The following is a 13,274-nucleotide window of genomic DNA, read 5'->3' as shown; positions in this document are numbered from 1 at the left end:
CACTTTTTTACTCAGAGCCTTAGATGTCCAAATTTCTCCATTCAGTATTGCCCTTGAACTCTTAAGATCCCAGGTCATGGAGCATTTCCTGAGACAGTTATACTCCATAGTCTCTGAGAGTTTCTTTAAAGCTTCTGATGCTCATTCTGTAAACTGTGGTAGTAGTTCTACCTTAATCTGAACAGAAAGTATCAACAGAAGAGATTTTGGACAGCAACAAAACTCCTATTCTTTCCTTAAAGATCCTTAAGTGTTTTATTGTTCAATAGCTTGTTGACTAAAACAGCGAAGGGCCTGCAGTTCAGTCATGCCTCCAAGATTAATAATCAAGTTTGCACAGAAACTACACCACGATATGCCCCGGGGCCAACAGCAACCATAGGACACCATTAATTTTTTTTTTTTTTAATTTTTTTAGGACACCATTAATTGTTAAGCATCCTGATTTCAGAGATGTTAAAATGTAAGAAAATGTGCATCTTAGTATTTATGAAACACAGTATTTGAAGGTAAATATTTGTTGGCTAACTGAAGCCAGATTACCACAATGAGTACCTCCTAATACACTTGATGTTATTCATAATTCTAAACTTAAAGGTACTCTAGTTGTTGTTCCCAGATGGGAAACTATAGGTCAGCATCCTTCCCCATTTGTCTCAAGAAAACAAGGTCAAGTTTGATAACCTTAAACTCTTACCAAGACCATAGAGTAAATAGAGTCCTTAGGGATTGTAATTACACTATTATCTTTTAGTAATAGAAGTTTTTGTTCTGGAAGACTGAAGGGTGCAGGAGTATTCTCATATTTCAGAGATAACCTAGTTATCTAGGCCACAGCTAAAAACTACAGACATAATTTTAAAAATCCTAATAAGCAAACATAATCATGAAAAGGATCATAAAGAAAAACCTAAGACCCTGCTAAGAACCTGATTACTTTTGAGGCACAACTTCTAAGAAGCTGGAGAGTCTTCTTGGCCTAAGTAGATGAGAAACAGCAAAATGAAAAGGGACAGTTTAAAAATGAGAAGGTAGGAGATGGCAGACAACGTAGCAGCAAGCACCATGACAGGGGCAAGAAAAGTATCTGAGGAAAGAGACAAAACTATAAGCAAATAGGAAAAACTAAAAGTCATAGTTGCGAGCCATTAGAATAAAGGCAAACAACCCCACATATGTCAAACCACACCAGATGCTTGGTAAGTAGTCCCTGTAGCTGGACGGTCTTGGTTGCCTAACCTCTAGTCTCCAACCCTCTTTTCCTCCTTCCAAACAGAAATGTGACTGTGTTCCATGCATCCACCCCATCCCTGGAGGACCATATGATTTGGGGAGACTGGCCTCACTGCAGCAGATGATAATAACAGTAAAATCAATGGTTTTCAAGCTGAGGGTTGTGATCAATTAGAGGGTCATAAAGTTAATTTGGTGGCTGGCCAGCAGCACAGAAAAGTCAAGATAGAAATAACCCACACAGAGCATGTTGCACATATTCAACATGGAATAAACAGTACAATCAATAATGCAACCAGGTGAGGGTACCATGTGAGAGGGATACATAAATTGGCCAGGAACATGGACAATTTCAATTTCAATGTTCCTGGTTGTCTCATTAGATCTTTTAATAAATGATTGTCACAGATTGATGGAAAGGTTAAAGAGTAACTTTACAAGTTTATGAAGCAGAGTATCAAAGAAAGTATGAGAAGTTTATCATCTATTGGCAAAGTTCTGATTCTTTCAACCAAGTTTAGTTACAAACTTTCACTGTATTTTTCAGAAAGGATGTTACTGAGTATAACACTTTTTGAATTATCAGCAATTGTACTATTTTAACTAAGTTAGCTCAAGTTGACCTTAAGCACCATAAACTCTGAGGAAAAAGAAAAGCAATGAAGCAAGCTCAACTACCAGATTTGGAAGTGTTAATAGTGACAAAAATGAGAGAAAATGCTGACTCCTCCATTCAACTGGACTTGAGGCACATTTTAAATAGAAAAAACAAAAAAAAACCTGTAAGACTTTAAAATAAACTTAAAAATGATTTTACAAATACACAAAACAATAAAAATGATCGACCCCAGATGGCATTGTTGTTAACAATGTGTTTGTAGATGACAGTATAAAACCTGCAAAATTAAAAACCAAACAAAAACACTGAGAACATCCCTACCAAAATGGTTAAGATACAAAAGATGGAAAATACCAAGTATTGGTAAGGATGTGAAGCAAATGGAATGCTCAAAACACCAACATGATAAATGCCTTTTAGGTCAGGTATGCTAGGCAAGGGAAGGCAGTTTTATGGCAGATTTATTTTGTATGGTTTAAGTATAAATTCACATAAAACCAAATCACATATATATACACAATGTAAAAATGCATTCTTGTTCAATACAAATTAAACTAGATAAGGGGCGCCTGATGGCTCAGTCGGTTGAACGTCCGACTTCAGCTCAGGTCATGATCTCACGGCTTGTGAGTTCGAGCCCCACATCAGGCCCTGTGCTGACAGCTCAGAGCCTGGAAACTGCTTCTGATTCTGTGTCTTCTTCTCTCTCTGTCCCTTCCCCACTTGTGCTCTGTCTCTCTCTGTCTCTCAAAAATAAATAAATGTATATAAAAAATTTAAAAACAAATTAAACTAGATAAACTGCAAAGGAATAAAAAATGGACAAGTTCCTAGAAACACAGAAATCGCCAAAAATGGGCTCAAGAAGAAATAAGAAAATCTGAACAGACTTAAAGCAAGAGATTCAATCAGTAATCAAAAATCTCCCAACAAAGAAAAGCCCAGGACCAGACAGCTTGATGAATTCTACCAAACATTAAAAAAGAATTAACACTAATCCTTTTCAAACTCTTCTAGAAAACAGAAGAGAGGAGAACCCTTCCTAACTCATTCTATGAGGCCAGCATTACTCTGAAGTCAAAGCCAAACAAAGATAACATCAGTAAAGAAAACTATAGACCACTATTCCTTGTGAAGATAGATGCAAACCTCCTCAACAAAATACTAGCAAACAAAACCCAACAGTATATTAGAAGGATTAAACACATGATATACATAGGATGCATTCAGTATATGTGGACTCAAGAACCACATACATATTTTTTTTCAGGTGAAAAATACTTTCTCTTGGCATTTTTAAACTTTAAACATTTTGAAGTGATCTCAAAATCAGAGGAAAACATGCAAGGAATTTCCTTAGCTTTCCCTCAAATAAGTACCTCAGTGTATATTTGCAAACAACAAAGACATTGTCTTACATACCACCATGGAATAATCAAAATCAGAAAAGTTATCACTGATGTACTATTATCTAATGTAGAGCCCATACTCAAATTTCATCAACTACCCCAATTGTACTTACAGTATTTTTCCTCCCCATCCAGAATTCAATCCAGCATCACACACTACACTTAGTTGTCTTATGTTTCTATATTCTGTGCTAGGCAGCTTCCAAGATGGTTCTCACTGATCCAACTCCTGGTATGCAGGTACTTTGCAGCCTGTCTCCTTGAGTGTAGAACTCACTCAGGAGTCTTATCTGCATGAATTATCACTAAGATTATTTTACCACTCAGTGACCTAGTAATGTGAAAAAGTATCTTCAATTTTTTAAAATTATGTCTTTTTAAAATATTTATTTATTTATTTTGAGAGAGAGAGAGAGAGAGTCAGAGAGAGAGTCAGAGACAGTGAGTGCAAGCAGGGGAGGGGCAGAGAAAGAGAATCCCACAGCGCAAAGCCTGACGCAGGGCTCAATCCCATGAACTGTGATATCAAGACCTGAGCAGAAATCAAGAGTCAGATGCTCAACCAACTGAGCCACCCAAGTGCTCCATATTTTCAATTTTGATTCAATCAAGATTTAAAATAGTAGGCTTAATAGTGTACCATATATGCTCATTGTCCTCATTTATTCCAGACTGGAACAAATTCATGAACATTATACCTATACACTGAATTAAATCTTCCTAATTTTTTTGAATTTGAGGGTTAAAAAACCTTGTATTTAATTATAAAGAAAAATGGTATTTAACTTTATCATAGGTATAAGGGTATTACTTTGAGAAGCTTTTATTTTGAATTATGTTTAATTGTGTAAGACGTATACATATACGCATACATGTGTGATAGGTATCTTGGTTATGGTATAAAATGTACTTCCTACTGTGTATCATGATCAAAGGGTATGAAAAATAATGGTCTAAGCCAGTCATGGTGGTCCCATTCCATTTATTCCATGATGGCAAATGAAATACAAGGGTAAATCTGCTAAGGGCTTTAGAATAAGCCTTCTTTACTGAGAGGTTAAAGACTAACTTAAATAAAGACCCTTGTATATAGAGCCTTATGAAGAGCTGGATCTTTTCTTCTTTTCATTCAAATAGGACTACTGGAGCCAGGGTAAGCACTGTATCATGTGATTGGGACAAGCTTGAGGACAAAGCTGACTCCGTGAGGATGGCAGGTGGCACACATGGCCGGAATGTAGTTCTTCATGATACTCTTGAGACTTTATATTAACCAGTTCTGAACTCACCACTACTCTGACCTTATTGTAATGAAATTTCTCTACTATTTAATAAAGAATAATAAATTTACTTATTGTTCAAGTCATGTGGAATTGGGATCTCTGATGTTTTTCTAACTGATGTTATTGTATCAAGGGGCTCAAGGTCTAGTGGGAAGGTTTGAGACAACAAAAACAGCAACCAATAACCTTACTACCAAAAACCCTTGAGATTTTACTGTCAGGCATTGTTATAAGGCTTTACAATATTATCTAATTTAATCCTTACAACAACTGTACAAAATATGCATGTAATATAATGTGGCATCTTCACATGTTAAGAATTTATTCTAAGGAAATAGATATGTGCAAAGATAGGACGTGTGTGTAGGCACAATCTAAAAATACACTCAGATGGGACTGATACAAATAAATTATAGTCACCAATGTGAACTATTATGAAGTCATTAAAACATGTAAATTAGAACAGCTATTTACCAAAACACCCTGTAAGATAACTTATGGAGTTCAAATATTTTTTAATTCCTCTAGTAGGGAGACTTATGTTAGAAAATTTTCTGCAAGAATTGCTGTGACCTATACTCCTGGGTTTGGCCTACATTCTTCCCCAACTTTTTGCTTAGGAAAAGTATTAAAAAATTAACACTGTTTTCTAAAAGTACAAATCACCTACCTTTAGGGGAGGAAATAATGAACGAAGTTCCATATTGTCCCATAATAATATCTGTGGCAGTAAAGCAGAGGCATTGATTCTGTCATTCTAAAAACGTTTTCTAAGTGACTGTTATGCACCAGGCACTGGGCTGGCTGTGCTGGGTGTTGTGAGTACAGGAAAAAACATATGAAGTCCATGCCTTTAAGAAGCCCAGTTGACATCTGTGAAAAGCTGAGATGAGACACACACCCCTACTGGCAGTCATGAGTAGAAGAGCAGGAGGACCCCAGGACTGGCTATGCTAATGGTCAAGGCCTTGATGCCAGAAAAATGAATTACTCCATTTTTTAACAAGTTATCTAACTGAATTGTTGGATAAGTTACTTGAATTGTAGAAACAGTCTGTTTCAAATTCTAAGAAATATTGTTTGGGCCATTACATTTTTACCTAAAATTTACGAGATTTTAGGAATATAAGCACTCATTCATGCCAGTCAGCTTTTTTGAGGTCAGAATCCACGTTTTTATTATTACTCTACCACAAACCTCTGAAGAATTGCTGATCCAAACTGCTCTTTTTTTTTTCTTTGTCCTGAAGCACTAAAATTATCTCACAACTATTTTTAAAAAGTCCTTCCAGATGAAACCTTGTCTGTGGACTATAACTTTTACAGCAGTGAAACTGCACTTCGCATATTCCATATTAAACTTTAAATTTATTCCCAAGTTGTTTTCCCTATAATATTCTTGAGTATTTTCTTTATAAATTAATCACTCACTCATGGTTCTTCCTACCTCTTACTATCATCAAAATACAAAATGCAATTAGGAATTAAAGATGCAAAAAAGCTTTACAGGGAAAGTCTAGCCAATCACATAAAGCAAGGTGACTTCCTCATCTTGCATTGACTTTTCTTTGACATGTGACAGTTTTAAGAAGTCATCTAGGGGAGTGGGTACTGATGACCCATGAAAGGCAGAACTGATAGAAGAATGGAGACATTTCAGAGAACAGAGTATGTGCTTAAGAGTAGCTCCTTCTCTACTTCTTCAAAGCCAGTATACAGTATATTCCCTTTAAAGACTAAGACAATGTTCAGCACCATAGAAATACTGTATTTAACCTTCTAAAAACCTACGTGTTCTAGCTCTACTAGATCAGAGATATTTATATGTAATGAGACAAATGCTCTTGATAAAAGCCTTTAAAATATTTCTTCATAAACGCATTCTTTTAAGAAAAAATAGTTTGAACACTAACAGAATATTTTTATTTTTAAATGAACAAATTATACAGTGAACAATTCATTATGCTTATGGGACTCTGGGAATTAAGACGGCAAAGGGCATCAGTCTTTCAGTACTGGAGGGACTTTTTTCCAGACCTGGAAACATGAAGTATGGCCAGTGGTCATAAGAGGGGGAAAAACAACACAGGAAGAGATTATCTTTATAAATCCTCCTCCCTTAAAAAATCACATGGAAGGTATGCTGAAGACTCCTTTATTGCTAACTCAGTATTTAGGCACCCAGTTTAGTTTGCATTAATTTATGCTATTTAACATAAACCAATATATTCAAGCCAACTTGACAGAAAGATCCCTGGGGCAACTGTCTTCCTTGTCCTGCACAAGACAAATGGAAACTAATTTTTAGAACCCAACCTTCTACCCTGACTCTAGGGCTAGAGTAGCCCCACTCTTAAGGCATGGATCTTCTGGGGGTTCTCAAAGGAGTGCCTACAGTTCTTCCAGTGACGTCTTCCCACTATGGATGGCTAGAACCCCTGTGTTTCCAGGGCAATGTATAACCTCTGGAATCTCCACTCAGCTCCCAAAGCCTCGGCAGCTTTTCTATGTTAGGCCTATGGAGTCTCTGCCTACATGTGTGCACATTAATATCTGGTTAAAGATATTTTGAAAAAAAAAGCAAGACTTCTACTTTTTTTTTTTATGAAATTTATTGTCAAATTGGTTTCCATACAACACCCAGTGCTCATCCCAACAGGTGCCCTCCTCAATGCCCATCACCCACTTTCCCCTCCCTCCCACCCCCCATCAACCTTCAGTTTATTCTCAGTTAAGACTTCTCCTTTATTTACAATCGAGTAATTTGTACCAGAGTATTTTTCCCACCATAAACAACTAGAAAGCCAGGCATAATATATCTGATTTCAGATGTTAGACAATAAGCAATGCAGGTCTATGAGTCTAGAGAGAGGAAAGCTACATGAGATGAGTCCCATAGCTGCCCATGATCTGACTTTGGAGACTGTGGCACGGGGAAGTGGCTAGCAGAGCACAGCCATCTCACTGAGCTGGGGAAGCAAAGATTAGAGTTCTGGCCAGCTGAAGTAACTGGACTTTTAAGAGTGGGATACCAGAGAGAATGGAGCTTTAAAGAGTAGAACTCCAGAAATTTGTATGACACTCTGAAAGTATTTAGCCAAATACTAAGCTGCATATACCCAGGGCACCAGGACAAGACTCTATAAGACAAGTTAGAAAACAGCTGCCTGGGAGTTTTGGACTATACAGAGACTCCTGAAAATGCACAGAGCTGGGAGACACAGAATGTCCCTATCAGCCACAGTGGAGAAACCTCAATGAGCACCCAGATACTCCAATAACAATCTAGAATGGACAGGCCTTAGAAGTGGAGTTATTGTATCCATTAATCAGTTGATGGACATTTAGGCTCTTTCCATAATTTGGCTCTTGTTGAAAGTGCTGCTATAAACATTGGGGTACAAGTGCCCCTATGCACCAGCACTCCTGTATCCTTTGGGATGAGCACTCAGTGTTGTATGGAAACCAATTTGACAATAAATTTCATATAAAAAAAAAAGTGGAGCTATTGTAGTTCTAGAGTAGGGGGTGACTCTACACCCATCCTAACAAAGTTTATTAAGTAATCCTTGTCCAGATAAATTCACTGGTGTATACTACAAAACATTTGAGGGAGAAATTATACCAATTCTCTACAATCCCCTCCAGAAAACAGCAGATTTATTCATACAGACCTTACTTGAATTACGATGGGGTTACATCCCGATATGCCCACCGGAAGTTGAAAATATCACTAGGTCAAAAGTGCATTGAATCCACCTAACCTACTGAACATGATAGCTTAGCCAAGCCTACCTTAAACATGTTCAGAACACTTACATTAGCCTACAGTGGGCAAAATCATCTAACACAAAGACTGTTTTACAATAAAGTGTTAAATATCTCCTGTAATTCATTAAATACTGTCTTGAAAGTGAAAAACAGAATGTCTGTATGGGTACAGAATGGTTGTAAGCCTCGTTGTTTACCCTCAGGCTCATGTGGCTAACTGGGAGCTGTGCTTGCTACAGCTGCCCAGTATCACGAGAGCATCATACCCCATGTTGCTAGCTCAGGAAGAGATGAAAACTCAAAATTACAAGTATGGTTTCTACGGAGTGTGTATTGCTTTCACACCATCTTAAAGTTGAAAAATCCTAAGTGAAACCACTACAAATAGGGGACTATCTGTCACGATATGAAAGCAACCAAGATGTTCTGCAGGAGGTAAATGGATAAACTGGCACATCCAGCCAATGGAATATTAATCACTGCTAAGGAGAAATGTGCCATCAAGCCCTGGTAAGATTCAGAGGAATCTTAAATGCATATTACTATGTGAAATAAGCCAATCTAAAAAGGCTACACATTATATGGTTCTACCTCTATCGAATTATGGAAAATGAAAAACTATGGAGATAATACAAAGACCAGTGATTATCAGGAAAAGAGGGAGGAATCAGCACAGCACAGAGGATTTTTAGGGCAGTAAAACTGCTTTGTATACTATAATGGTGGATACATGTCACTAAACAGTTGTCAAGACCCACAGAATGTATTATACCAAAAGAGAATCTTCATATAAACTGTGGACTTTGGGTGATATTAATGTGTCAATTGTAAGAAATGTACCATTCTGGTGCAGGAAGTTGACAGGAAGATAGTGTATATGTGGGGACAACGAGGATATGAAAACTGTCTTTCCATTCAATTTTGCTATGAATCTAAAAACAGTTCTAGAAATAAAGTTTTTTAAAAGTTTGAAGTTTATTACAAAAAACCCACAACACTCCTCATAAGATTCAATCTGATGTGACAGAAAATTAACTGATTGCTGGAATAAAATTCAATACTATTTAAAAGAAGACAACAGAATTTGTAATCTCAACATCATCACAATGTCCACCATACAATAAAAAAATAACTAGACAAAGAAGCAGGCAAATATGCCCCATAACAGAATGGGCATGGAGAACCATCAATAAATAGAAACCAACCTCGGATAAACCCAGATATTGAAAACAGTAGACAGGAACTTTCACTCATGCAAAGAAAATATGGTCATAAATGAATAGATATGAAATAGCAGAAGATAAATGGAAACTATATAAATGGAAACTATAAATCACAAAATGGAAATTCTAGACCTGAGAACATAGTATCTGAAATGAAAAACTTACTGGACAGGTTTAACAGCAGACTGGAGATAAGCAGAAAAAAGGGAGATCAACAGAAATCATTCTGTCTGAAGAACAGAGATAAAGTAGAGCCTTCACAGCCTGTGTGACAATATCAAAACATTTAAATAGGTGTAACTGAAAAGAAGAGAGAATTTGAAAAAGTCACGACCAAAATTCCCAAAATATTTTGAAAAAACTTAATGTATACAGCAGAGAAGCTCAGTGAAGAATCTTACGAAGGATAAATACTAAGAAAGCCACATCTATGGATATGATAGTCAAACTACAGGAAAATAAAGAGAGAGAAAATTATAAAAGCAGACAGAAAGAAAGGACACATTGCATATGAGGAACAACAGGAGAAATGGCTAACTTCTTATCAGAAACAACAGAGGCCAGAGATGAAGAAATGACATCTTTAAAGTGCTGCATTAAAAAATAAGACTCAAAGTTAAAAACACCAAATTCTGTATCTTTCAAAGAAGGAAAAATAAAGGCACTTTAAGGTAGATGAGAACTCACTGCCAGCAGATTAGCACTGTAAAAAATGTTAAAGGGAATTCTTCAGACTAAGGAAAATTGATACCAGATGGTAAATATGATAAATATATAATTATGTTCTAATTTTATTTAAAAGACATATGACCATTCAAAGCAAAAATTACAGAATAGTTTGGGATATATATATGAAAATAATCACACAAAGAATGAAGGGTAGTGAGGTGGTATAATATTAATTCTCAGCAGACTATGAAAAGAATATAAATTATAATCACTAGAGTAACCACCAAAAAAAAAAAAAAAAAGCCAAGAAGTACAGATGAAAAGTTACTAAAAGAGTTAAAACAGAAAACTAAAAATTATTTCATTTTCTGTTAAAATAAAGCAGAAAAGGAAGAAAGGATAGAAAACAGATGGGATATATAGAAAACAAATAGCAAAATTGTTAATTTTAATTCAACCATATTAGTACACTAAATGTTAATGAAGTAAATGTTTCTATTAAAAGGCAAAGATTGGGGCGCCTGGGTGGCGCAGTCGGTTAAGCGTCCGACTTCAGCCAGGTCACGATCTCGCGGTCCGGGAGTTCGAGCCCCGCGTCAGGCTCTGGGCTGATGGCTCAGAGCCTGGAGCCTGTTTCCGATTCTGTGTCTCCCTCTCTCTCTGCCCCTCCCCCGTTCATGCTCTGTCTCTCTCTATCCCAAAAATAAATAAACGTTCAAAAAAAAAGAAAATTTAAAAAAAAAAAATAAAAAAAATAAAAGGCAAAGATTGTCAATTAACAAGAGACATACAGTAAATTATAAACAAATTGGTTGGAAGTAAAATGATCGAAACAAATATACTATGCAAATATTAAGACTACGAAGACTAGAGTGGATATATTAATATTAGACAAAAAAAAGACTTCAACAGGGGCGCCTGGGTGGCGCAGTCGGTTAAGCGTCCGACTTCAGCCAGGTCACGATCTCACGGTCCGTGGGTTCGAGCCCCGCGTTGGGCTCTGGGCTGATGGCTCAGAGCCTGGAGCCTGTTTCCGATTCTGTGTCTCCCTCTCTCTCTGCCCCTCCCCCGTTCATGCTCTGTCTCACTCTGTCCCAAAAATAAATAAAAAACGTTGAAAAAAAATTTAAACAAAAAAAGACTTCAACACAAAATGCTTATTACCTAATTACAGAGCTTCAAAATACCTGTAGCAATTCAACTGTTAAGTGTTTTTACCCAAGAGAAAAAAAATTTTTTTCATCTAAGGGAAAATTTTAAATATGTTCTCCCAAACCTTGTACAAAATATTTATGGCAGTTTTATTGACTAATAAGAAAAAACAGAAAACGCCCCAAACTAGGAATAGCCCAGGTGTCCATTAATAAGAGAATGGGTTAAAAATGTAGTTATGTTCATATTATGGAATACTATTCTGCACTAAAAAGAACTACCGATACATCCAAAAACATGGATGAATCTCACACACGTTAAGCTGACTGGAAGAACTCGGGTGCAACAGACTATACATTATATGATTCCATTTATGTAAAATTCTAAAACAGACAAAACTAATCTATGGTGAAAACATGCGTGTTCTGAGTGTGAGAAGGGACAGTTGTAAATTTTCTGGGATGAGAGGAAAGTTCTACATCTTGATATGCATGGATTACACATGTCAAAACTTATTGCACTGTATCACTTTGCCCTTTTTTGTATGTAGATTATATCTTAAAAGAAAAGCAAAAAGAATGGTAAATAAATAAAAATACCTAAGTTTCTGAATCATTAAGCTGGGAACAGTGATGCCCTTAACTACAGCTCAGTCTCAGGATTCATAGCTCTGGAACAGATGGCTGGGATACAACATATAGACCCCTTCTGGTTTTTGTTCTTTGGAATCCGATGGTAGATGTTCTTCCCAGATATCTCACCTCCTGAACCTAAAAGGTAATTCTTTTTTGTACAAAGTAATTCGCAAATCCAGAATCATTCTCAGCACAGCTTCAGTAGACCACATAGAAACTTAGTTAATGACAAATGCACTCAGTTAGATGGCACAGACTGGCTAGTTAGCTGCTTGTTAGTTCTCATTAAGAACTATCTCATTGAGATCCTGCCCTAAAAAGTTATCATGATGATTAAAATTTAAACATAACGTGTAACTTCTTTATGAAGTATGAAGCTAAAAAATGAGTCTTTGCTATCATACTAGTTCAGTGTTAAAATTCTAATCTAGTTTGGCTTTCATTTTGTCTTCTAGTAGGTGCTCTTATGTCCCCTAGTGGATACGGGTCGATATGGTAGAAGAAAGATAAGGGCAATACTAGCTAAGTAAAGGTCCATAAATCCTAAATGCCTGCCTTGCCCACATGCTTTTCCAAAGCAATGCCTCATACCACCCAATTCACCACAAAAAAGAAAAACATTAACACATCTGAACTGGACCACACCTATCTGCCCCATGTGTGGTCAAATATAGGACCTGGACCAAAACCTAATCCTGGTTTATGACACATGCATGAACAAATGCATACCAATTAGCTAGACATTTTGACCTGACATAATACAAAGAAGTCGGCATTTCCACTGTAAATCTCTGTTTATAAGATTTATAGCTTAGTCATAAAAGCAGACTTAAGAAAAATGTAGGGTACAAACATTTAGCCATGAGAGAGAAATTTCCCTTTTAATAAATTAAAAGTAACACAGTGTGTAGAAAATCTGATCTGAAACTTCTGTGTGTGTGAATGTGCACGTGAGAGAGAGAGAGAGACAGAGAGAAAAAGAGATCCTTTTGCATAGAAATTTTGACAGTCTACTATTTAAATTGTTAGGTGGGGACAGGGGGTAGGGATAAAAGGAGGATATAATGTAAAGTAATAAAAAATGTTGTTTCCTCCCCAAATTGTAAAAACTAGGTTCCCTGTCCATATTTCCAGCAATAAGCATTAAGGATACATTTTGTCTCCCCAAATTCACATACATATACTCATATGTGGCCACACATACAGCCATATATGAAACATCTTCCGGTCCATTAAAACTGTGGACAGTACATTTTTCCCAATTACACCTGAGGCTGACA

The 13,274-nt window shown here is 36.5% G+C and overlaps 1 protein-coding gene across 6 annotated transcripts in view; it reads right to left on the bottom strand.

Annotated features, from left to right (window-relative positions):
• SRBD1 (S1 RNA binding domain 1) overlaps positions 1–13,274 on the bottom strand; it is a 228,453-nt gene that overhangs the window by 59,768 nt on the left and 155,411 nt on the right. The gene's annotated exons all lie outside the window — the stretch shown is intronic.

Source organism: Puma concolor, chromosome A3, assembly GCF_028749965.1.
Source record: "Puma concolor isolate L17-30 chromosome A3, mPumCon1.1.hap2, whole genome shotgun sequence".
NCBI lineage: Eukaryota > Metazoa > Chordata > Mammalia > Carnivora > Felidae > Puma > Puma concolor.
The sequence above is the reverse complement of the archived record's forward strand: the minus strand, read 5'-3'. Positions and strand labels throughout refer to the sequence as shown.